Source organism: Globicephala melas, chromosome 3, assembly GCF_963455315.2.
Source record: "Globicephala melas chromosome 3, mGloMel1.2, whole genome shotgun sequence".
Taxonomy (NCBI): domain Eukaryota; kingdom Metazoa; phylum Chordata; class Mammalia; order Artiodactyla; family Delphinidae; genus Globicephala; species Globicephala melas.
The window spans coordinates 56,507,260-56,534,384 of NC_083316.1; the positions used below are offsets into that span (position 1 = coordinate 56,507,260).

Consider the following 27,125-nt stretch of genomic DNA (forward strand, 5'->3'; position numbering starts at 1 on the left):
AATACTCTTCAAGCACTGAGCCAAGCATAAGTAATAGTGAACTCAACCCAGTTTACTGTTGGTTCCAAGAAATAAAATAACGTAGTCTCTTGCTTTGAATTAATTGTTAAAGGATTTGGCATGCTTTTAAACTCCCTTAAAGAGCAAGGAAACTGCCCTAAATACTGCCCTACCCCTGGAGGTGGGGTAAGCAGGACAGTGGAGACAATCCCAATAATGACATGTGTTCTCTGTCCTCCCAGCTACTGTGACAGGTAAGGGTACAGCTCTGGAGTCCGAAGCTCCTTGGCTTTAACTTGCCGTAAGGCCTTGGCAACTACTGTCCTTGTCTCAGTTCCTCTTCTGTAAAATAGGTGTTGTAAGAACTAAATGAGGTAATGGATAAATGGCAAGATAAGGTTTTCTTTCCCCTCCATCCTCTCCCTTTGTTACCAAACCTGGTCTGTTTGCCAGATGAGCAGCTTGCCAAATGCTGAGAAGCTGAGGTTTACAGCCAAAAATGAGTTTACCCACAAGGCAGCCAAGCAAGAAGATGAGAGAATAGGTCTCAGATCCACCTCCGTGAAGGTGAGAGGGCTGGGGTATTTATGGGATAAGCAGGGCAGGTAGGGAGGTAGGGAAAAAGCACGGTCATTGGTGTTCTGTGCAGGCACCTCTGGGTTACATGCTCTGTTTATTCAAAATGGAGACGCTTAGCACGATCTGAGGGTGGAGTTTTCCAGCCCTCTGACGTCAAAAGGCCATTCACCTGGACACCTGTACAGGCCCAGTTGGAGGGTGGGTGGCCCCAAGCAGCCTTAGCCAGCTCACACTGGGCAGGAGCTGATTCCGTATTCCTGTAAAACTACTGGTCTATGTGAAGCTGGGAGGGAATGCAGTTAAAGAGAAGACAAAGAAAAACAAAATAACTTAAGTGAGCTTAATCAGGTTACAAGCAGAGGGGTTTTAACTAACTGTTCCCCTATCTGTTGCTCTGCAAGACAAGCTCAAGGATTCCTCTTCACCATCAGTTTCTGTTTCTTTAGGGGGCACAGCTTCCGTTTCACCTTTTCTTCCCCTACCCGTGGTAAGCATGGTAAAGAGAAGAAAAAGCACTCTAAGAAGGCCTAGAGTCATTTGCAGAACAGTTAACTATAAGAATAAAAAGGTACATCATTATGTTTGCCACTCTCTGAAGTATATAAAGGGCCTAAAACCTCCACGGCATCTCACTGTAAGGCCCGCGGCAGAGTTGAAGACATCCCAGTTGAAGAAAAGACAGAGACTAAGAGGCTACCTGTGAAACCTGTGCACAATGCCATAGTAAGCTCTCAATAACCACCAGCTATTTTAATTATTGTCATTATTATTAAAATATGGCCTTGACTTCATGCCATGTATAGCTGTTTCCTACCCTAAAGCTGGAACCACCTTGCACTAGCTTTCTCAGAAGCCAACCACAGGACTCTTGTTGCCAGGACTCAGAGCACAAAACTCCTTGGATTTTATTATCTTTCCCCTCCCCCAGCTTCCTACCTGTTTTCAAGAATCACAACCCTTTTCCCAGTTCTCCAGCGGTTAGGAATGGAAGCTGGGGAAGTCAGAGCTATAATGCTCTATTAAAATATGAATTATTGATGCTTCACCTCCCATCCTATTCTAGAAGAGAAAGACAGCCACCCACTTCAAGGGTCTCGTTCAGTGCAAATCTGTGGACACAAAGAAGCACTCCTAAGGGACTGCCCTGGGGCAGGGGTAACAAATCTGCAGATGGTCTCATTCCTTCCTGGCACCTTTCCATCGTGTGGTCCTACCCGGGCTTACCTAGGCCACTTGATTTTATATAGGAACCTATCACACTCTGATTCCCCCCTGTGATTTACGTGTTTAAAATATCTTCTAACATGTAACTCACTTATTTATTAGGTATGTTCTTTATTTTCTTCTTCCTCCATGAGAATGTAAATTCTTATGAGGGCAAAGGTGTTAGGTTTGTTCATTGGGGCCGTGCCTGGCACGTATTAGGCACTCAGTAAATATTTGTGGAATGAATGAATGAAAACTTCAGAGGAAAAAGCTTTCTATCGGTCCTGGAAGGACCTTGTGGCCCTTCGCGAAGGCTCCAAAAAGCAAAATCAACCAAAACTTGGACAACTGACTGCGACTCTTTCTTGCAAACAGGAAAGCAAAGATGGGGTGGAGGAGGGTGTCCCCCAGCCCCTCTCCCCTTCTCCCTTGCAGAGGAGGCCAAGGCAGCGAAGGGAGGGCAAGGTCTTTCCCGCTTTCTGGAATAGTGGCTGTGTTACCTGCTTGTCTTGCTCCCATTCTCTTGACAGCCCTATTCCTGGATTTTATACTGCGTGCCTGTTCTTTCCACATCATGGCTACTGTGAATAAATACATTGAAGAAGGATGAAAGCACCCACCACCACCACCACCCCCCCGCGAAGCATGACTAGCAGTTAGTGGGATTCGGTAGACGGGAAACACAAATATAATTGAAACCGGGATTTGAAAGCTGCACCTTCAGTTGCGGGATCTCGTTCTTAAGAGGACGGATTGCAGAGCGGAGGCGGGTGGGGCTGCGCGCAGGGATGTGGTCCCAGGCCTTGGAGTGCAGGGCGAGGGCAGAGGCAGGAGGCGGAGGGGGGAGAAGAGGGGAGCGCCGGCTCCGCACGTGTCCCCACCCCAGTTAGCTGGAAAAGGCCGGGTGTGCTGTGCCGCCCGCGGTGGGTCGTCGCGGCTTAAAGCGGCAGCAGGCGACCAAGGAAGCGGATGGAGAGGCCGCGGGGAGCCGGGGATGGCAAAGCCGCTCCCTACCCGAGGGCTCTCTGCCCTCGCTGGCAAGGCGAGGACTCACTCTGCAGAGGCGTCTCCGAGGCTTTTCCCAGTTTTGCTCCGGGACCCAGGGCGCTAGAGCGGGCTGGATGGGGGCGCGGGCTCCCCTGGCTGGACCCGGCCGCAGAGGCGCCGCTGCGCTCTCCGCCCTTCTCCGTGCCTCGGCCGGCTGCCCGGCTCCCCGGCGGCCCCTCCGCATACGCCCGTCTGCCCACCCCGCCCTTCGTGGCTCCCCCGTCCCTGAATTCCTGCAGCGTTTTCACAGTTCACACGGTCATTCATCTCTCAGTATGTTATATGTCTCCCCAGTTAAATTATAAAACACATAAACAGCCATATGCTCTTTTTTTCTTAAGCTTTCTTTTTTTCCGATTGTAAAGTGCTTCTCTAGTTCCTGTTGTGCTCAACCCAAAGCAATGGCCCTCACAGGCCTCTAATTGCGTGACTTCAGGAAAATCCTTCTGGAATGGTTTTCTCATGTGCAAAATGAGATTGTTAAGGTCCCTTCCAGCTTTTAAATTCACGGACTTCCCAAGGAGAACTAGAGTTGGTTTACCGGATAGAGCTGCTCTGGCTACAGTGGTTTGGGGTCCAAATGTTTTGTTTCTGGAGGTTACGGGTGGGTGGCATCTGTGAGTGGCCACCAGGAAGAGGAACCCACAGTGACTCCTGGCTTCTTCTCTCCTGGCCACTCACTATCTACCCAGCTCTTCTAAAACGCGGTCCCCAGGCCACACGCATGAGACCACTTTGGTACTGACGGAGGGGTAGGAAAAATCCCTTCTCCTGTAAGTTCTATGCTGAAAAGGAAGAAATTTTTCAGAAAGGCTTTTTGCTAGGAAATTATGAGGTACAAAAACACAAAACCATGGAAGCATCCAGTCAGAGCCCACATTCTTTGAATAACTTTGATAGAAGCCAAACAATTGTTAGCAAACGTTAGGCAACCTTGAGCCCCATGTCATTGCCCTCAGCTGAACCATGAAGGAGAAGGGTGCCAAGCCAAAGATACTCAAACTTCCCCCCAACAGCCTATTGGCCCCTTTCCAGGCTCTGCACAGAGCACAAGGCATGGCTCTGCGATAATCACATGGGAACTTGACTTCAGTTTTGCTCTTTTTTTGGCTGTCTGGCCTTGGAGAAGCTTCTTAACTTCTCTGATTCCCACTTTCTTTCTATTCAGTAGGAATAATATCTTCTGTCTTGTTGATTTGAGCGAATCTTAAGTAAGCATGTTTGTGTATCATTCAGAGTTCTTCATTGAAACACGGGCTTACCCCAGTTGCCTTAATCACAGCAGCAGTTTATTAAGACATGCAGAGGGACCACAATCTCTAGGAAGGCCTGGAGGCAATGAAACCGGGAAGGCTTCCCAGATAACACTACCAGTGCTCCCGGGAGATGCCCAAGCCCCATCGCTTGACTAGTCCGAAGCCTGCAGTGCCTCATTAAGGCTTCTGATATCGCTGCTTCTGAGAGCTACACTTCTCAGAATACCGCCTTCGCTGCAGCCATGCCTTCCAAACCAAAGTCTCTTGTTCCCTCTGTTATCATTCCTGAAGATCTCTCTCTGGTCCTGGCAAGGCCCACCCTCTCCAACCCATTTTCCTCCATCTTGTTGTTAAGGCTGATTCTACCCTTGGATGAAATTCAAATTCTTCAAGAATAGAACAGTGTGACCTTGGCAGGAAGCACCAGTTTTTCCTGCAACCTCACCACTTTACCCCCTCACAGCCCTAAGTTAGTACCTTATCCCTCCCTGTTATAAAGCCTACACTATCTTTAGACTACCTGCTACACCGCCTTGTCTAGTCTGAGTCAAGTTCTGTTACCAGCTGAGCCACCACCTGGATGTTCTTTGATTCAAATTCAAATGCTTCCAAGGCCTAGACCAGTGGTTTTCAGCTGCTGGCTGCAGAATGAAGGAGGGTGGGAGGCTGGGCCTTGGAGAGTCTGATTTAATCAGTCGTGAGTGAGCCCAGATATAGGCATTTTTAACAGCTCCCCAGTTTACTTCAGCAGGGGAACTGTCTTCTAAAATCCCATCAAGGTTTTACTTAATAACACTGAAAGTTTTAAGCAAGGAGTAAAAATTGAAAGCATAAGATCAAACAAGAGTGGAAGAGGGTAATATACTCCCAGTCTCTAACAACTACCTGCAAATATTAACGTTTGAGTTAACAATTTTGCAAGTAGGGACAATGAATTAGGCTTTTAGGGCCATTTCAGCTTCTGGGTTTGAAATGTGAATTCTTCTTGGTCGTTGTGTACCTATTAATATTGAATTTAAATCGAAAATGGGCAGGGGGAGAGAAGGAGTCTTTTTACAGGATGTGACACAATGCCTGGTTGTCTAGTCTAAGACAAGTGAGGAAGGGCAGATTGTGAATTCTGTTTATCTCAAATGTTTGGTTCATTCAATAAGAAGCCACCTTTTTTTTTTTTTTGCAGTACGTGGGCCTCTCACTGTTGCGGCCTCTCCCGTTGTGGAGCACAGGCTCCGGACGCGCAGGCTCAGCGGCCATGGCTCACGGGCCCAGCTGCTCCGCGGCATGTGGGATCTTCCCGGACCGGGGCACGAAACTGTGTCCCCTGCGTCGGCAGGCGGACTCTCAACCACTGCGCCACCAGGGAAACCCACAAGCCACCTTTTGACAAAGTGATTGAGATAAATATCTTGACAGCTGTGAGGATACCAGGGTGTTCATTACTCATCCCTGACTTCACAAATCTCTTTTCAATAGATTTCCTTGTGTATTCACCAGGCTGAACTGTCAATTACAGTGGTATGAAGGGAGCAGGAGGAGGGGATCAATATGCCTTCAATGAGGGAAGAGGTAAAATGCTATAGAACAATGGAAGCAACATCTCAGCATGACTCACATTGTGTACCTGAATCACCAACATTGTGAAGGTGCGGTGTGGATAGCTGTGTGGATAACTATGGGAACAACTGTATTCCACTGCTGCTGCCGTTGTGGAAAAACCATGAGAAGACTTACCCCAAACTGCCGTTTGGTACACAGCCAGGCAGAAGTGCAAGGGCTAAGGAACAGAAGGAACCCACCAGTTGTGGATCCTTGTCATTCGTTTATGGCCAATTAACATTTTAAATCCGTGTCCCTGTGGTTGGGAATCAGCCATCTCCCGCTATAGAAGTTGAGAGTGTCAGACTCTTATTTTGCTTCCTGCCCTTGTAGCTAGAGCATGGGCATAGCTACCTGACCCAGGCCCCACCAATCACAGGTAACCTCCAGACCTAGAATTAGAAGCCCAGTGATCAGAAGTGACATATGATGACATTAGGCAGTGGTTTTTAGCAGATGGGTCCAGCCTCAATGGCATTTGAAGCACAGGCTACAACATTGAGGCAGCAGTGCTGGCAGTGGAGAGACATCACAGGGCCAGTTCTACACTATGACAGAGCTGGCTTTTAGACCTCTCAGATATTTGATAAGCTACCCAATATTCTTTTAATAAAATTTTTCTTTTTTCCTTAAGTGACCTTGCATTACTGCAGTCATGTAATTGCCACTCTACCTCAATCCTTGCCCCTCTGTAACCTATTCTCAATGGAGGAGCTAGAGTGTTCCCATGAAAACGTCAATCATAATATTTCTCAGCTCAGAACCCTCCAATGGCATCCCCTGTCACTCAGAGTAAAAGCCAAAGACTTAGAGTGGCTTAAAATGTTCTGCGTGGCCCCTCTGACTATACTGTCATTACGGTCTCTCCCACTCAAATATGCTTGCCTCAAGGACTGTTCACTTGCTGAAATTCTCCCTGGAAAGTTCTTCCCCCAGAAATCCACATGACTCACTCTCTCATCTCCTTTAAGCCTTTGCTGAAATATGCCTTCTTGGTGAAGACTTTCTTGAAAACACTCTTCAAAAAGCAACTGCACCCCCCTGGCATTCCTTATACCCTTTCCCTGCTTTAGTTTCCTCCATAGAACTTATCAGCTTCTATCATATTTTATGCTTGCCTTATTTGTTTATGTTAATCTCTCAGCCCCCACTAGAGTGTAAGCTCCAAGACAGCAGGGATCTTTGTTTTGTTCACTGCTGCATCTACAGTGCCTGGAAGAGTGAGTGCGTGGTGTAGATTAGGTCCTCAACAATTATTTGCTAGATGGATGGATGGATGGGTTGGCGGATGGATGGATGGGTTGGCGGATGGATGGATGGATGGATGGAGAGGATGTTAATGATTAGTGAAAAGTATAAGTTTACCTGACAAAGGGAAAGCAGCAGGAACAAGAAGATGAACTTGCAGATGCACAACTAGAGCTCCAGTTCCATTGGAGGGTACTGAGGTGAGAAATGTTATGCCATGATTTATATCTTGTGAGGGATGGTCAAAGACATCTGAGGACTCTTTGCTTTTGCTTTTTAAGGAGTAGGCTGATTTTTGCTGGTTCACGAGGGCCAAGAGGAAACCAGCAATCAATCTTGGTTGTCAGAAATTCTGATCATGGGACAATTGTACAAATTCATTTGAGGAAGATCTGGTCGGTATAATGGCAGTAATAGTAATAGTAGCTTACATTCATCGAGTGTTTACTGAATGCTGGGTACTTCTTTAAATGCTTTACATAGACTGTCCCATTTAATCCTTACAACAAATATATGAGGCAGGAACTACATTTTTCTTTCCCATTTTGCAAATAAGGTAATCAGAGGCTAAACAATTTGCCAAAGGCCAGGTATCTAGAAAGATTTCATTTAATTATTTGGCTATGCTTTGAGATGAGACAAGAAAAAAAATGAGATTGATCTGGCCACCCAGGATTCTGAAAATGACCCTACAGAATGATAGATACCAAGTATGATGCTGTGGAACATGAACAGGCAGATGGGGTTTGAACATCAGTTTTGCAACTCACTGTCTGCATGGCTTTAGACAAGTTACTTGTCTCTGAGTTGATTTCCTCATTTGTAAAATCATATGCTCCTTGCAGAGTTATCAGGATTAAATAAAATCACACATGGAAACACATATAATGTCTGGCCCAGAGAAGGCACTCAAGAAATGACATTACTACTACTACTACTACTACTACTGCTGCTGCTTAATACTACTACTATTATTACTGTTACTGTTATTATTGAAGGAATTCAGAGTCCATCCAGCCTCTTGGCTCCATACTTGTGAATGTCCCTGTGTGTGCTTTTCAAACATTAGCCAAAAGCATTTAGAATCAACTAGACAACAATCTAAAAGCACAAATTCCTGAGTTCCACAAATCTCACTCTTGGATGGAAAATTGACATTCTTTTAAAGAACTCTAGAAACAGAGAGAAACTCCACACCTCCTTTCTAATGTTGTGTAAGCCAAATTCCTTATGGGAAACTGATGCCTCAAGCAGTGTGGCCTAATGGTTAAGGGAGTAGGGTCTGGAGTCCTACTGCCTTGGGGTCTTCGGTCAGATGGACCTCTTTGTACTTGCCTTTATGTGTAAAACCGGGATAATGATAACTCTTACCTCATAAAGATGAAGCTTAAAATAAACATGTAAAACAATTACTAAGAGCTTGGCAAAGATTAGGTTCAATAAAGGTTAACTATTATCATTTGAATTCATTTTCCTTTCTTTGGGCTTCCACGGATGGAACAATTTAAAAAAAAAAAAAGAAGTGGAGATTTTTCCACTCCCAAACTTTGCAAACAAGTATCCCTGTTTGGTCTTCACACGGAAAGAGACAACATGCTGAGCCCACTTCTGACAGGTCCTGTGCTGAAGAAGTTCAGGCCAGCTGAGCAGTTCCAGACTCATCTTAAAGAGCCTTTGCCAGGGTTTCATATATGTAAACTTACGAAGGTATTCTTGACAGCTAAACTAAACCTTACAAATTAAAATTCCATATATGATAGTGTGTAGAAAAGAGTAGGTGCATTCACTTCCCAGTGCTCTGGGGATCCATCAATTCCTTTCACTAGTCACTCTTGCGTGTCAGAGGCCACTACAGTTTTGCTCTGCCCAGAATTAGGTCTGCATTCTTGGCATAACTGCTTTTCCTTATCAACTTTTAGAGGAAGTGTGACCTCTGCAAAGACACCTCTGCCCATACAGAAGAGTTCCTCTTACCCCTGCCCCACACCCAGATGGCTTCACCTTCACCCGACCATTTCCCCTCCCTCAGCCCTTTGTGTACTTCATAGCTCTCATCACAGTACATAATCACATAACTTATTTTCTGCTTTCTTGTTTCCAGGCTGTGCCCCTCCACATGCACACCTGTCTGAAGCTACCAAGAAGCCAGGGATCACATCTGTCTTGTTTCCTCCTTTGTCACCAGCATCTATCTCAGGGCTAGGTCTCAACACCTAGCAGCTCTCAACAAATATTGGATAAATAGTGAATGAATCTAAGGACGCATTTCCTCTGGACTCTTCTATCTGGAAGAAAAGGTGAGGGATGGACCTGAATAAACAGTAAAGGAACAAAAACATTAGACACAACCTCTGTAATTTCCCAGAGTGTGGCCATGAGTGAGCTTCAGATCCAAACTTTTAAGATCCTTAAATGAAGATCTCCCACCTTAAATGTGAAAACCAGTAGCTACACAGAGGCTGGTGAAGTACTGAAGTCATTACAAGGGATTATGTGTAAAATACAGTATGATCTTTTTTTTTTTAAGAGAAAAAAGAAAAAACTTTGATGAAATCAAATCTAAAATCTCCTGATCTTTCTGAGAGGAGAGAAACTGGGTCCTTTCTTCTCTTTACCATTTTTGCCATTTTGATGTTTAAAGGCAAACTGTACCCTCGGCTTCCAACTGAACCATTCTCTATGCCCTGTGTGCCCTCATCCCCCTACCCAACCTATATGAATGAGTATTAGAGCTGGAGGGACTTTGAAAATAATCTTGTGCAATCCTCCTTTTTGTTGAAGAGGAAAGAAAAGTCCAGGCCACACTGTGAGAGGGTCTCAGGAACCAGAAGGGGTCTCAGGTCGCTCGACTCCCCTGCTAACCCTCCACTCCTCCATGTCAGATTCATCTCACTTTGGACTCATCCCCTCTGACTCTCCAGGGCCTGATCCACTTTTCAGCCCCAATACAATCATCCAGGAGGCAGCTAGTCAATATCCTGTCTACTCTGAAGACAAGAACAACCCCGCAGTTGTCAGCCAGACCTTTCTTTTCTGGCAGCACTAAATGAGCCTTCCTTTCTCCAGTCAGTAAGTCCAGCCAGAAAATTTCCAACCAGGAAGTGTCCCATCTCTGAAGACAGTTCTTTCACTCCTTAATCAACCTGGGTTCACTCTGTAAGTCTGAAAGGCAGTGAAAAGCCCCACAGTGTACATCCTAATCCTCAGAAAGCCTTGCTTTTCTCTCCCTGAGATGCCGAGGCCAGAACATTCTTAGTCCTCTTTTGCCCTACCCCTGACTCCAGAAGGTGAGAGGACTCCCCCAAATGCTTTGGTGAAGAAAACAATAGGTGTAGGTCCTGACAGGCCATACAGAAGTTGAGGAAACACAGAGTCCTCATTCACAGCCAGTCTGGGGCAGTGCCCTGGACCCACACAGACCCTGGAGTTTGGCGGACAGAGTTGAGCTGGTTAGTTCTGCCTTCCCCTCCTTTCTGTATGGCAGAAACTGAGATGGGCTGAGAAATCCTTTGCTATAATCCTTTTCTCCCTAGAAACTCTGTTCACTCAACAACAAACCCCATGGGCCATTCACTTTTTTCACATGGTTTCATATACTGTCTAAGTCCCAGTCTATTCTTGATTTTTTATTGGTTGGCTTGGGATTTTGGGCCAATGTGTTAGGAGGAGGCAAGGAGGATTTGATGGCTTTTAAGACAAAGTGTCTCACCTTCATCTCAATCTCTAAAATTGTCTTTGAGCTCATTTTCCCTTTATCACTGGAGTCATCCACTCACCAATACCAGTCTTTCAGTTGTTTGTTGATTTTATTGTTATTGTTGTTTATGGGTTTTTGTTTTGTTAATGTAAGAGAGTTATTGATTTTAAGATAAGGAGACCTCAGTCTCCAAAACTTCCTATGCCTGAAGTTATATTCTTCACAACACTCTAGTTTTTTAGGTACCTTCACTGGTATCAACATCGTGTTCCCTCAATCTGTGAGCTAAGATTATCTTTATCTCTTTCTTCTTTTCTCCACTTGGTCACCCATTCTTCTTAAAAGAGTTTCTCATAAGAACTTAATTTTGATAACTTCCAGCTTTGTATTAGTCATAAATTTTAGAAATTATTGGCATGAACTCTAGTCAAGATGGTGTTGTAAGTTCAAAATCTGAGGCTTTGTTTTGCTCCAAAGGCATTGTTGTGATACATAAAATAGAAAAAAAGGAAATAGAAAAGCATGGCTGGGACTTCCCTGGTGGCACAGTGGTTAAGAAACCGCCTGCCAATGCAGGGGACACAGTTCAAGCCCTGGTCCAGAAAGATCCCACATGCCGCAGAGCAACTAAGTCCACAATCTACAACTACTGAGCCCACACGCTGCAACTACTGAAGCCCTTGCGCCTAGAGCCCGTGCTCCACAACAAGAGAAGCCACGCTGATGAGAAACCCATGCACTGCAACGAAGAGTAGCCCCTGCTCAACGCAACTAGAGAAAGCCAGTGTGCAGCAACGAAGACCCAACACAGCCATAAATAAATAAATAATTAAAAAAAAAAAAGCATGGCCATGTTCCAAAACAAGATAATTATCTCTATGAGCTATAATCAGAGGAGAAAAAGTGGAAAGTGGGACCACTGAGGTCTGAACCATAAGTGAGCAGAAGTGGCCAGGAGTTCTAGCTCCTGTGGGATAACAGGAACCAAAATACCCCTGAGAACATAGGGACAGAAGCGAGGCCCCCTGCTGGTTACCAATCCACAGCCCCTTCTAAAGGGACAGTGCTAGGAAGCCGTATTTTGGACCATATCACCCTGCCCTACTCCCTCCAAAACTGCTGACTGGACCAATGGTGGGCTCCTTACCCAAAGGCATCCAAGCCATAGGGCTCCTATGAGGGGCCATGGAATGAAAAGTTTCACCAAACGAAAAGGAACTGGCCCTATAAGATTCTTGATCCAATGAAGTTAAACTGGAAATACGTGAAGAGGTAAACAATTTTCAGTGCGAACTAAAGCTGAAAGATCCTGAGACAGAGAGGAGACAAAAGGGCTCTGATGGATCACATCAAGCCAAAATCATGAGGAAGTAGAAACCCTGAGATCACAAAACTTACAAGCTTTAGAGTGGAAGATGAAGATGCAACTTGATAGCTGAAAGAGGAAACCAAACCCATAGAGAAATTTGGAGTCATGATAATGTAGGAAAGAAAGCAAAACTCTACAACTCGCACCACAGAGATCCAGAGGAATGCTGGCGATTGCCAAGGTCTTTCAGATTTCAGCCTCCAGGAGACACAGCTCTGCAGTCATTTCTGCCCTTTCTCCCAGAGGCTGCTTGTTTGGCTCCACCTTGGTTACTATGAAGCTTGGCCCTGCGCTTGGACCTCTACTTCCCTGCTTTCACGCATAGCTTTCAGCTGTCTCCCTTCTGTCCCTCCAACTACTTGAAGTTCTGTGTGTGAGACTATTCCTTACAACCAAGAAAATTCAACCGAAACATATGTTAAGTCATGTAATCACCCCAACACCATAAGAGGTAGGAATAATATTCCCATTTTACAAATGAGGAAACTGAGGCTATAAACATTAAGCAGATGGATCACATAGCTCCTGGGCCGGTCATTTGCCTGTTTGCTCTCATACTTATTTCCTGGCCTTCCTCTGCTTTGCTGGCTGTGCAACTGTATTTCCTAGGTTCCCTTACCAACTGGCTTCTGGCTCACAAAGAGGTTCACTGGCAAGAAATTGAAGAGCTGAAGGAAAGGAGAAGCCAGGATATTTTCCCCCCTTGCTTTGGGTAGCATCTCTGGCAATAACTGCATCTTCTTCATGTCCCAGATCCCACAAGAGTGCCTTTCTTCCATGTTCCCAGCTCCCATCCTCCCTTTGACTCTTTAGGCTCCTACTTTTGCTATTCTTTGGGTGTTCTCATTGTCTCCTGTTTAGCTTTTTATTTCTTTCATTCCATTTGTAATTTGTTTTCTGTATTAAGTCTCATCTGGTAACTGGCACGGCTCTGTTTTCCTGAAGGGACCCTGACTGATACAGCAGGTACTGAGTGGCTAAGTGAGGATTCGAGGTTCAGTCCGTTTGATTCCAGAACCCACACTCTGAAGAACACATAACATTGACAATTAAATGACAGACAGATTTCTCTGGACTTCAACTACAAACTGGTGAGGTTTCCTCCAGAGGAAGCCTGTAGAGAGGGCTTCTCACTTTGTGTTTTTACTACACACAGTCACATGCTAACTTTACAATGCCACCAACCCCAAAATCAAAATGCGGCTGGAAGAGTTCATTTCTAAGGGCTGCCTCTGGCACCACAACTCTTTACCCTGTTCTGTTCTGATTCCGTTCCCTAAACCCTCAGGGCCAGTCTAGTAGCTCTGGATTTGCTGCCAGAAGAGGAGTTCTCACAACACTGAGTGTGCACCACTGAGGCAGGCTTAAATCTCATGTTGTGCAGTAGGTTTGTACTGCTTGAGAGCAATACAGTCCCTTCCTAACACTATTAGTTTCTTGCCCCTCTCCTAAGCTTCAACCCTTGGAGTCCCTATCCTTTCATGAAAATCTGTCCTACTTCCACTCCCTATTTGGTCTAAGTGTTTTGTTTCTTCTCATTCTCTCTCTCTCTTTCTCTCTGTCACTCTCTGCTAGGTTCCTGGATTTCTGACCATCTGATCTCCAGGTCAGAACTTACCTGCTAAGGTAAATCATGTATCAATAGTCCTCTGTTGGTCAGTCATCAAGAACCTCATTACTCCTGACAAGCAACCACCATCTATCTGTTTAACGTTGCACTAAGGTCTGCCTTACTGTACTGTATTGCATTTAGGGGACACTAGAAATAGGTGAATATCAAATTTCTCAAAACTAGATACCCTGTCAGAGGGAGCAGAATGTTCAGATCATCTTCCCTGAAAAAAAAAAAAATCAAAGAAAGAATTCTCAACTTTATGGTCTTTAAATAAACCCGTAATTGCTTCCCTAATTGTGAATGCCTCCTGCACTTGGTCTCAATCCTTTAAATACTAAATTTAGTCCATTTGTTGGTAAAGGTGGATAATTTCAGCATTCAAGTAACAAGTGTACAATGGAAAATATGCTAAACTCTTGAGGTTTGTACTACACAATATCCTGTAACTACTGACGAGTGACAGTCTATGTTTCACAGACCACAGTTGAACGGTCTGTACGATCATTTGTAAAAATAACTTAAGTCTTATAAAAATGGATGCTATCTTTGGCATCTCCCTCTTTCCTCCCTCCAGCTACCACTCCCACATCCCAGCTGTCTTCTAATCCTATGAGGGTTCTTGTTTCCCCAAAAAGCTTCCGTGGCTTCTCTGTTCTTTCCCTTTCCCTCTCTAAGGGAATCTCAACTAAATCTCAATCAGGGACTAAAATGGATGGCCACATGTCACAGAGAATGAAATATCTTTTCCCAGCCTGTGTCTTCTGAGCTGACCTAGAAGCCTAGGAGCCATTCCACTGAGACAGATGAATGGACCACATGACCTGAGGAAGGCTCCTCGCTAGCTCCTACTCACCAATCAGGTCTTGAGCAAAGAGTGACATCCTTGAAAAGATATTCTCCAACCTCCAGCCTAAGTCAGGGTCTTAAGAGTAATTATCTCAGTTTGTAAATATATCTTCCTCTGCATCACCTGGATAATTACTGTCTACCCCGGTAGACACGGTAAGAACCGTGAGTATTTACATCCCAAATTGTATTTCACAAAAGCGGTATTAGTGGGGGTGTCTGTGGCAAGTAAATGTGGGAAGAGTCAAATTAAGCAAATTTCTTGACTGTAGGACTTCTTGGAGTCTTTAAAATGTTAATGTGTGTTATAACCACCACTGTTTCACAAACCATACTCACCATGGAGCCTTTTCTCATAACGTACATTGACATTTGGATGAACTAGTGTTCTGTGGAATATAGTTTGAGAAAAGCCAGTATAAAATGAATTACAATTTCTGCTTTTGCTCTAACATGACAGCAGACTGGTAATTGTTACTAGCACCCAGGTTTCAAATGACCGTGGAAGCTACGGTGGAAAACTGTGACAAAAATTTCATTTTTGTCACAGAAAGAGATAGTTGGGCTAAAGATAAGTTTGAGGAAGATACCCAAAAAAGGGAAGGGGGATAAGAAAGAAAGGTGGTTTACAGAATATGCAATAATGGAGTTTCAATTAAAGAAGGAATCATGCCAACTAGCTGAGTAAAAAGAGAACTGATAAGATTCTCCCCAATACTTGATACTGATGAGTGAGAACCAGTATGGTACCTGCTGCTGGTCCAAGACAACAGGGAGAAGTGTGGGGACCTTGGGTCTTCTGGCTGGCCTTCACATAATAACTGAGCCATATGGTTGACTTGTTCGTGATAATGTGAATTTCAAGTTCCATAGGGTTACATTATTCAGGAACACGGAAATGTACAAAATTACAGTTATCTTAAATAATATAAAATATATAAAAATGTATTATTTTTAAGCTTTTGACAAAATCATTTAAATATTTTAAAAATGAAAACATATAAGTACTACTGTGAGCTGTTGTTATATGTGTGACCTGGAGATAGATGTTTATTGATATTCCAATGGGCTGCTTCAGATCCTTTGTGGAAGCAGAGGTGTACACTTAATAAATAGATGCAGAAACAATTATTCTAAGCTTTGTGGCTAATAAAGTGATGTCTAGGAGGTTACTATGGCTACACATTATCTTTTAGAGTTAATCCAATGAGTAGAGATTTTCTTTTTGGATATAAGTTCACAGCAAGCAAGGGATCACATGTGAACAAAGCGAACTCAAAACCTTGTTTTGAAAATCAACAAACATTGAGTTTTCCACTTTAGCCAATCAACTGAGAGGACAGTTCTTATGATGAGAACTCAAAACAGCATTAAGTAAAATTTACTTTTTTATGTATGAATAGCAAAAAGAAAGACGTTAGCTGTTGGAGAGTCTGAAGACTTTCATACATTTGCATTATTGCTGAAAACAAACTTAATCCATAATTTAATGTAGACTATTTCTGGGTACATAAACACACATATATAGTGCAAAGGCAAAAAAAGGAAAAGAACTTTGGAAAATGCTAAACAATGGGGATTAGGCTTTTCTCTGGTTGTTTTTTTTTTTTTTTGCGGTACGCGGGCCTCTCACTGCTGTGGCCTCTCCCGTTGCGGAGCACAGGCTCCGGACGCGCAGGCTCAGTGGCCATGGCTCACGGGCCCAGCCGCTCCGCGGCATGTGGGATCTTCCGGACCGGGGTGCGAACCCGTGTCCCCTGCATCGGCAGGCGGACTCTCAACCACTGCGCACCAGGGAAGCCCCTCTGGTTGTTTTTTATGTTGACCCTGGAATCTATCTTCAATTTAAAAAGTTAAGAGAGGTTTAATTCCAAAGGATGGCTACCTTTTAAAAGGGTTCTTGGGTCTTGACACTTAGATGCCAAAGCAGAATTTGCATAGTCTGGACAAAGCAATGGTTAGAAGATTGTTTTAAGCCTCTGTGTTCCTGAGATCATGGCCATTTCACTAAGTTCTGAACTGAGGAGACAGAATACTGGGTGAGAGGTCAGAGAAAGGTTATTGAGGAATGGAATGTGGACGCCTCGGTAAGGGGAGGAGGGCTGGCTGGCTGATCACGTGATCAAGTGCAAATCCAGTCCACTTTCTCATGCTGTGGTCCCCTGTCTGCTTCTTCTCCATCTTCCCAGGCTCAGGGAATTCCCTCAGCAATCCCTTTTGGGTCCAGCCACTTCTACATCCCTGACTCAAGACCTATCCTCTATCAACCTTAACTCCTCCAGAGGGAGTACCCAGTTTAAACTTCCTCAAGGGGCCTGAAAACACAAAAGCTCTTTACTTCCCATCCCAGAGGTATATGTGTATGTTGCGCTGGGGTGGGGGGGAGCTGGGGGCGTAGGGGGGTGTTTTTCGGCACAGGCTGTTATGTGAGGGCCTTTCAGACTTTAGAAACATGGTACTGGCCTCGCTTTCCTGAGGGGGTGAGTAAAGAGACACTGAGACTGGTAAGGCTTCTCAACACCTCACTCTACCGTGTGAGGAGTAAGAGCTCTGTTCGTTTGGCCCCAGGTTTTTAACCAGACTGCCTGCGCACTCAGCTGGGCTCTTGGGAACTTGCTGTGCCTGCCTGCTGCCCCGGTGCCTGCCCACCTGCCTGCTCACACTTTTTGCTCTTGCCTCCTCCAGGTTTTGGACATTGCCAGCTTGCTCCCATACATGCCTCAGGCCTGCTTGCTCTGAATTTGTCCAAATGTACTCCTCTGGGCCTGGCCCCAGGATTCCAACTCTAACACAGTGCCAGAAAGGTCTCTCAAGCGCCAGGAACCACAGCCACCTTGGGACATTCTGGCTTCTTTCTGCTGAGGCAGACCAGATACCTTTCAGAAGACAGCCCCCAGAACCAGAGGTGGCTTCTGCCTGTGTCTTCAGGGAAAGGAAATCTCTCCTTGAGGGTGACAGAGACATGAATAATTTGATCTATAGCCTTATTATCAGTTCCAGAGCATCCTGGGGACTTACTGTGGTCACCAAACCTTGGCCTCCTAACCCACTGCAGGAGAAAGTCAAGCTTCTCTCCTCCTCCTCTTAGGCTCAGCCTGGCTATTCACCCCAAAAGGGAAAGCTGGGGTTGGGGCCACAGGGCTTGAACCCAGCCTGGAGCTCTCATTCCCATTTTCTATCTTTCTCACCCAAACCGGGAGGCTACCACCAGTTGTGATAAACACTGCCTCAGTGGTCTCCTTTCCTAGTCATCTAAGGCCTTTCGGTTTGACATCTCTTCGTGTAGGACATGTCACCATGGCAGAGTCCTTTCAGCTCATCTGACAGTCATTTTACACACACTGTACACAAGCCGTCATTGAAGATGAAACTGGAATCTCAACCAGCCCCCCATCTAGACCAGAGATGGGCCTGGGCACCCTCCCTGCCACAGACAGACGCCCAAGACAGGCAGGCAGCCTTATGCCCCAGGTCAGCCCTGGGCCGTCGTGAATCTCCTTACTCATCTTCAGGGCCTTTGTTTCAGCCTAGGGTGAGCAATAGTTTTTTGTTCAAAGTTCAGTTCAGGAAAGTTATAGTATATCCTTACAACCTACTCTCTATTTCATTCAAAGTGAGCATGGCTTCATGGATTCCTGTCGGGATGTGTATTCTTTCAACTTAGTTTCTTTAATGAATAGGATAAAGACAAAGGAAATTTGCCATGGGCTTCTTTTTTTAAACATAATTTTATTTATATTTATGTATTTATTAATTTATTTATTTTTGGCTGCACTGGGTCTTTGTTGCTGCACATGGGCTTTCCTCTAGTTGCGGCGAGTGGGGGCTGCTCTTTGATGCAGTGCGCGGGTTTCTCATTGCGGTGGCTTCTCTTGTTGCCGAGTACGGGCTCTAGGCACGCGGGCTTCAGTAGTTGTGGCTTGCGGGCTCAGAGTTGTGGTTCACGGGCTCTAGAGTGCAGGCTCAGTAGCTGTGGTGCACAGGCTTAGTTGCTCCGCAGCATGTGGGATCTTCCCGGACCAGGGCTCGAACCTGTGTCCCCTGCATTGGCAGGTGGATTCTTAACCACTGCGCCACCTGGGAAGCCCCGCCATGGCCTTTTAGACACCAAATGTTAATATTCACAAGTCTGAGAAGCAGCGATATGGAGACAACATTCAGATCTTTCATTCTGAAAGGCACTGTGGGCACTGTGGAAAAGACAATGGGCCACTTTTTCCCTGCATACTGCCCATCGCTGGCCTGTGCCCGGGGATGACAAAGCTAGATCTCACATGGTTCCGAAGCCCCTGTTCGGGCCTTGTCTTCATTCTCAGAAACTTCAAACTGTGAGGCATATTGGGGGAGACTTTGAGAATCAGGTACAGGCTTCCGGGACATCTGGGTTCGGGGCCATGCCTGGTTCCTTCCATTCTTTATGGACCCTGAGCAGAAGTCGCACAGTCACCATTGAAGACCGGAAAGAAATATGTTACCAGGGAGAGCTTCGCCCTCCCTCTGTTCCTGGAAGGCCTACTGTGCACAAAAGGAGGTGGCCCCCTGAGTTAAGGGAAGGAATGAGTCTTCCAAAGTGAGATTCCTGGATGTAATCTGACTTTTCCACTTAGAGTGATCCTGAAACTATCTTAATAAGTTTCCCAGTGTTTCAATTCATTTCATTTATCTTCTTAAGATAAGATGGAAAAAAGTTTTAAAATTACTGCAAGGCCCTATGCATCAACTAGATAAATGGTGAGGTCTGCAGAGGTTAATACCTTGTAGCATAATCTTGCTCTGGAATCCCATCAGGGCAATTGTGATCTGTTTAATATCAACGGGATGACTACAGGTCTCCAGGAAGGAGTTATCAACTAATTTCAGAATAGAGATAAAAGCCTGTGAAATATGCAAGGGCTCCTTTCTAATTAAATTATTCACTGAACAAATTTTCTTAAAATGTAGTTTCCACATTTAGAACAAGTGCTACCCAACACCTCAAGGAGATGGCAAGGGGAGTGACAAATGAGGCTTTGGTGATTATCTGCTCACAGATGGTGTGGCAACCATCTGTAGGATTATTAAAAGGGGACTTTAATCATTTTTGATCGTGTTTTGGTCTCTGCCCCATCCATCCCACAAGCCCTTTAAAAAGAACTGACCCCAAACCATACCAGGGTAGTAAAAGGCTCTAGCTGCTTCCACTCAGGTCCAAGCTACCAGATCACTCTCCCAGATTATTGGAATAACCTTTTAAAGGGATTCCCTTCTTCTTTCCTTGTCTCCCTACAGTCTAGTCTCAACACAGCAGTCAGAGTGATCTTGTTAAAATAGAAGCCAGATCAGAGAATTCCTCTACTCAGAATTCCCCATCTCACCCAAAGGAAAAGCCAAAACCTTCGTGGTCTTCAGGGCTTTTCCTAATCGGCATTCTACCCCGCAGCAATCTGACCTCACTCCTGCTCTCCCCATCCACCCCTCTCTCTGCCTGGTTCCTTACTTCCCACAGATTTTTCTAATCCTCATCTCAATGATCCCTTCCCCTACCACCTTGTTTAGCATCACACCTCTCCAATTTTCTCTATTCTTCTTCCCTGTGGTGTTTCAGCACTTTTAGCCCTGCGGTGTAATATATACTTTGTATATACATCTTAATTTATATTTTTCCCCTATCCCCTACCCCTGCTCCACCCCACTAGAACATAAGCTCTAGAAAGACAATCACTTTCGTTAGTTTCTTTACTGCTTTGTCCAGAGGGCCTAGATAAGTGCCTGCTACATGTTAGGATGACTTGGGGCACTTGGAGGTCGTGTGCAAGATAAGTGAACAGAGGGCAGAGAAAGGAACACACATGGGTGGAGGGGGTGTGTGGAGCAGAGCAAAGAGAGACTATGAACCCTTGGGAGACAGAACAGTAGCCTTGATCCTCAATTTACCAGTTCCCAGTTCTGACTCCCTTAGATCTCTGACATGTCATTTGTTTCCTGTCTTGGTATTGTCCACGTATGTCCACAGTATTACCCACTTTATCTTTACAACAACACTCTTTAACTTGAACCAGCCTGAAAGGGAAACTAGAAGGAGACAACATTAGAAAAGGAATAGGCAGGGGGCTTCCCTGGTGGGGCCATGATTAAGAATCCGCCTGCCAGTGCAGGGGACGCGGGTTCGATCCCTGGTCCGGGAAGATCCCACATGCTGCAGAGCAACTAAGCCCGTGCACCACAACTACTGAGCCTGTGCTCTAGAGCCCACGAGCCACAACTACCAAAGCCCGCATGCCTAGAGCCCATGCTCCGCAACAAGAGAAGCTACTGCAATGAGAAGCCCGTGCACCACAACGAAGAGTAGCCCCCGCTCACCGCAACTAGAGAAAGTCCACATGCAGCAATGAAGAGCCAAGTCCGCCAAAAATAAATAAATTAATTAATTAAATTTATTTTTTAAAAAAAGGAATAGGCAGACCAGAGCACCTAGGGCCTTGCAGGCCATTGTAAATACTTTGGCTTTTGCACTGTTTGAAATGGGAAGCTGTTGGAGCATTTTTTTGATCAGAATAGTGACTTGCTGATTTTCATTTTAAGGAGCTCCCTTTGACTGCTCTCTAGAGAGAACCATCATGGGGTGGCGGCGGGGTGCGGATTATTAGCCAGGGTTCTCCAGAGAAACAGAACCAATAGGAGAATATATCACACACATACACACACACAGAGAGACACACACACACACACACACACACAGAGACACACACACACACACAGAGACACACACACACACACAGAGACAGAGAGAGACAGATTTATTTTAAAGAATTGTCTCACATGATTATAGGGACTGGCAAGTCCAAAATCCATATTGCAAGTCAGCACCAACACCACCTCATACCCGTTAGGATGACTACTATAAAAACCAAAACAGGGCTTCCCTGGTGGCGCAGTGGTTGAGAGTCCGCCTGCCGATGCAGGGGACACGGGTTCGTGCCCCGGTCTGGGAAGATCCCACATGGCGCGGAGCGGCTGGGCCCGTGAGCCATGGCCGCTGAGCCTGCGTGTCCGGAGCCTGTGCTCCGCAACGGGAGAGGCCACAACAGTGAGAGGCCCGTGTACCACAAAAAAAAAAAACAAACAAACAAAAAAAAACACACAACAACAACAAAACCAGAAAATAACAAGTGTTGGCAAAGTTTAGAACCTTTGTGCAAAAAGGTACAGTCACTGTGGAAAACAGGATGTTGGGTTCATCAAACAATTAAAAATTGAACTACCATTCAATTTATCAATTGCATTTCTGGGTATATATCCAAAGGAATTCAAAGCAGGGTCTTAAAGAAATCTTTGTACGCACATGCTCATAGCAGCATTATTCAAAATAGCTAAAATGTGAAAGCAACCCAAGTATCCACAGATGGAAGAATGGATAATCAATATGTGGTATATACATTCATAACATATACATACAATCGACTATTATCCAGCCTTAAAAAGGAAGGAAATTCTGACACGTGGTAAACTATGGATGAAACTTGAGGACATTATGCTAAGTGAAATAAGCCAGTCACAAAAAAGACAAATGCTTATATGAAGTACTTAGAGTAGTCAAAAATCATAGAGATAGAAAGGGTTTTCTAGGATCTCTGGGAAGGGGGGACTGAAGAGTTATTGTTTAATGGGTATTGAGTTTCAGTTTTACAAGATGAAAAGAGTTGTGGTAATATTATGGTGGTGACGGCTGTACAACATTATGAGTGTATTTAATACCACTACACTGTACACTTAAACTGGTTAAGATGGTAAATTTTATGTTATATTCATTTTACTCCAATTTTTTAAATTGGGGGGGAAAAGAAAGGTAATGTTTCAGTCTTGAGGCCAAAGTTAGAAACTCAGGCAGAATTTCTGTGCTACGATCTGGAGGCATTCCCTCTTCTTCAGGAAGCCTTGGTCTTTGCTCTTAAGGCCTTCAACTGATTGGATAAGGCCCACCCACATTATGGAGAATCTGCTTTACACAAAGTCTACTGATTTAAATGTTAATCACATTTAAAAATACCTTCACAGCAACATCTAGACTGGTATTTGATGAAATGCTTGGGTACCACAGCCTAGCCAAGTTGACGAATAAGATTAACCATCACAGAGGCCACAGGCCCTGCGCAAGTGGGGAAATTGAATTGACTCCCTGGACAAAGCTGGAAGTTGAGGAAATCTTTGTCTGCAGTTCATAGACTTGGTTTGGAAGCAACTGCCAATCCCTGTTACTGGTAGAAGAGTCAGCCATGAAAAATCAGAGCCCCCAGACTGCTGTGCATGCAGCTGTATGGCCAGACCTTTCCCTGCACCCACACACAGAGAGACAGACATAGACACAAAGAGAGAAGCACAGAGTTGAGAAACTGGCAAACATCTTAGGATGCTGTCAGAGGTGATCACAAAACAGAGCTGAAGGGCTGTCTCCATGACCCAGGTATGCATGGGACACTGAAGAAGATGATTTCTACTGTACATAAGCTGAAGCAAATGAGGAAATGCAGTTTGCCCAGAGCTAATCAACAGTGCAAAAACAGGAGAAATTATACCCAGAGAACCACAACTATGAGATTAATCTGAAAGTGATTTTCAAACAAATATGTTTAAAATATTCATCAAGATGAGAAAAGAAATAGAACTCATTAGGCAAAACGGGGCATTCCGAAGAAGAGAGCACAGAGATTTGAAAGGGAGCCAAACAGAAAGGCAAATAATGAAAAAATATTTTTAAAAAGAGAATCTCTCTGATCGGTAAAGCAGCAGCAGCTAGAAAGGGTTTAAGTGCCACCCAAACAATAAACAACCAATTATTGATATAACTGGACCACTGAGGAGAAAACTCAGCTCACCGAGGCATGAACATTAATTAATTATATTTTTTTTAGTTTTCCTAATTACTCCTGAATAGGCTCTCTTAATACCCTCCTTTCCCATTTATGGTAACTGGTCCATAAATACCCCTTTGCCAGCTTCTCTCTGCTAACACTCTTAACCACCTATAGTGTTTGCAGCCATCTCAGTTTGATATTTAAGTCTCAATCTTACTTACTTTAAAACTTCATTCCAATCTCAGCTCTTCCTCTCCCCTCAGCTCTGGAATGGGAGTAAATGAAATCTGGTCTTCACCCTGTTTTCTCTCTTTTTCTGCTTTTGAACCTTCTCCTTCTCCACCTTTCTGACTCCGGGCCAAACTCTTGCCTAATGCTGGTGGCCTCTGCTAATGGGTGTTCTACACACAGATGGCACTCCAGGTTTTCCTAGGGTGGGGTTCTGCTTCACTCCAGCCCCTCCATTGTCGAACCTCTTTCCCCAGAGGGGCATCTGTATCTCCCTTGGGACCCACACACTGCGATTCTTCTGCTGGGTTGGGCATCCCATCATGTAACCCTGAGGCCACCTGGCAGCCCCACACCTCCTGCCTCTCCACTACCCTCTGAGCTCCTCTTTAGGGACACAAGGATCCACTTCCGCATCCTTCCAGCCCAGAGATGGGGTGGAGGTTCCTTCTCTTTTCTTCCTAAGCATACTGGCCGTTCGTGGAACTTGAAATGCAGAGTGCTTAGTGCCTACTGTGCTCACTTGTGCTTTCTCCAAAATCCTGGGACAACAGGAAAAGTCCCACGCAGCATCCCAAGCTCCCACACTGTGTCACATCCTGCACTGGCAGAAAACCAGGGCTCAGGGAGGTTAAATAACCTGCCCAACTAGTTGCCCGGGGAACGTGGATCTTTCTGACTCTAACACCAATACTTTCCAGCATGTTTTGCTATAAAGGAGATTATTCTAAGTCTAGAAAAGAGGTGGAGGAAATTAAACAACTTCCTACCCTGGGAGAGTTACCACAAAACTGCAGTAGGAGCAAAGCATTAGCGGAAAAAGCAAGGGGTGTGCAAGCCTTGGTCCGTCGTGGCACCCAAGCTTCACCCCTGGAGTCCTCTGATCTGAGGAGTTTGGAGTAATGAGATGATGGTAACGTGCAGGCACTGAGGCTCCTGGGGGGACAAGAGCAGGAGGAAAGAGGAGAGGACTGTCTTTGTCCTTTAAGGAGAGGATGCAGGGATCCCTGTCACCCTGCTGTCTCTAGGCCTGAAGGAAGGAAGGAAAGGTCCTTCTGATTTTCTTCCAGGTTGTCTTCATAGCTCAGAGTATCAGGATTGGGGGGAGGGGGAAGCCAGGGGTAAATAGTAGACCTCTGACTGGCATTTCCTTTAAACTCTCATTGAGGAAGTTGAGCAGGGCAAACTGGTTGCAGGAAGGTAAGAAATGACCATCTTCCTGATAGCCCAGAGCCCCTGGGTAGAGTGGGCGGATTCATATCCGTAATTTTCAGATGAGGAAATCCAGGCTCAGAGAGTGAGCGTGACTCGCCCAGAGATGCACAGAGTCAGGACTTAATCCAGGTTGCCAAGACTAGAGTTTTGCCCAGTTTTCCAGGCTGGCTGCCTTTACTGGTTTACCTTCCTTCCTGTGTCCTTCTTGGGTTTTATTTCTTAGCAAAGGAGATACAGGGGTGTGTGTGTGTGTGTGTGTGTGTAAGGAACACAAGTGATACTCAAAGGAATTAATATATGTAAAAACACTTGGAAAACTGTGATGCAAGGAAGCATTGCTATTAAGTGTGGGAACGGTTTATAACATTTTCCTTCCCTGTGTTGACTAATAATTTTAATTCCCCACCTTCCCTGAGAATTGAACATTAAGGTAGGGGAAATGTGACTTAGGCTGGACAGAGGAATGCTGAAATTGGAACATGAGAAAGAAAGACTGCAGAGACCTTCTAGCAAAGAAACTGGGGAAGAAGCCCATCTCTAGGTGACTTCTCCTGAAAGCAAAATAGATCATGAAAACAGGTTGTGGAAGAAATTCGGATCATTCAATGAGGAGCTCTCAAAAAAAATGGTTTTCCATGAAGGCAACTCTGATTTTTTAAAAGTGACTACTTTGGGGGTACCACCCACCCCGCCAAGAAAGAGTATTGATGAGGAAAAATATGAAAGCTTCAAGAAGAATTTATCCGCCCTCTGAATGAAAAACAGGCCTAATTTGGGGTCCTGTGTGAAAGAAAAAAATAGCATGAACCCAAAGGGAAAGGCCTGAATCGAGAAAGTTCCTCACTTTCCCCCAGAATCCTCAGCCCCCCAGAAAGGGAGACAACACAATCCCATTTAAGAACATTTTAAGTGAGAAACAAGACCAATCATCATCTAGCTGCTGAGAGCCATCTATTGAAGGAAATGGGGCATGTTTACCAGACTCAGACAAATGTGTGAGTGGTTATCTAAATGTGACCCCTAGTGTCCAACTTTCACGGCACTCACAGAGGAAAATCTAGGTGATTTGATGGGCTAGAAACCATAGAACCATGAAATGCTAGGGCTGGAAGGCATTAGAGAGCATCTAATCCAGTTTCTTATTTTACAAATGAGTGATTAAGGCCCAGCAGTGATTAAGTGGCTTCCCCAGAGTCAGACAGATAGTGGCAGAGCTGCACTGGAACCCAGGTCTTCTAAGTCCTGGTCCAGTACTATTGCCTATATCTTTGAGAATATTTTCCATAAAATGCAGTTGGCTTTATGTATTTCATTATAGGACCTATGGAAGATCATGAAAACTCAGTGTTTATTTCCTAGGGGCTGAATTATAAAGAGGATATTGACATTATTTACTTGATCTGAAGCACTGCTAATCAGTGACTGAATCTTAAATTGTTCATGCTAAGAATTGTTAAAAAGATTTAAAGCCTTTCCGTATTTTCCCCATCACACATCACACATTTAAGTGACAGATTATGCCATTTCTTCTCAGCCTAAGGTTTATAGTGATTTTCAAAGGAAAGAAATCACACCATGCAACAGGAACAATCAGTCAGGGTGGAAATCAGATGCACCAGGTCTCCCGAGATTCCCCACCATGGCCATATTTATCAACAGCTGTTATTTTCTATCCATTCCCTGCCCTTTTCCTCACAGCCTGCTGAGTGAAGCCAGAGGGCATCATGCCACCATTCACGCTGGTTCTCCTAGAGACCCAGATGACCCAACCTCAGCTGGCTGCTCACTACCATCCAGGAGTATCGAGGTCACTCCTTCTCAAGCTCCTTCCAACGGCTCTTCCCCCTTCCAGTGTCCCAACTTCACTGAAAAATAATCAAGGCCATTCAACATGACCTAACAAAACTTCCCTTTTCATCACTCTAAAATGCCTCTTTATCATCTATCCTTTTTTCAAAGGAAGAAATGTCCCTTTTCTTTTCCAAGTTTCTGTTTGTGCTTGTGAATCCTTCCTAGGACATTGTTCCATCAATTATCAAAGTTCCCGTCTCATCCATTTTCCCTTCTCTTCTTTCTGACACCTCTCTTGCCTAGAAAAATGCCCAAATTTCCCTTAAACTTAGAACACAACCTTTTGGCCAACTCCTTTTAAACTAAACCCCATCTCTACCCTTCCTTTTACTGCCAAACTTGATCTATCCTCAACACCTCCTTAACTCCTTGTAATCTCAATTTTATTCCAATTGCCTCCTGAAATCATTTTTCTAAACAATTAAAACAAAAGAGATTTACTCATTAGACCCAATGGCCTATTCTCAGTTTTTAGTTTTCCTTGACCTGGCTATAGGGTTTTGCTCACTCAAGAACTATTTACTAAACATCTATTTGGCAA

General features: G+C 44.8%; 1 protein-coding gene across 7 annotated transcripts in view; it reads right to left on the minus strand.

Moving 5' to 3' along the window:
* The window catches only part of ZNF366 (zinc finger protein 366), a 328,855-nt gene that overhangs the window by 104,258 nt on the left and 197,472 nt on the right, over positions 1-27,125 (minus strand). Inside the window, exon 1 of one of the 7 annotated variants that reach the window (XM_060295876.1) lies at positions 2,840-2,994. The exons of 4 other annotated variants lie outside the window; for them this stretch is intronic. The gene's annotated coding sequence lies outside the window, so the exon portion shown is untranslated. 2 more of the 7 variants (XM_060295878.1, XM_060295879.1) reach the window with 2 other exon arrangements.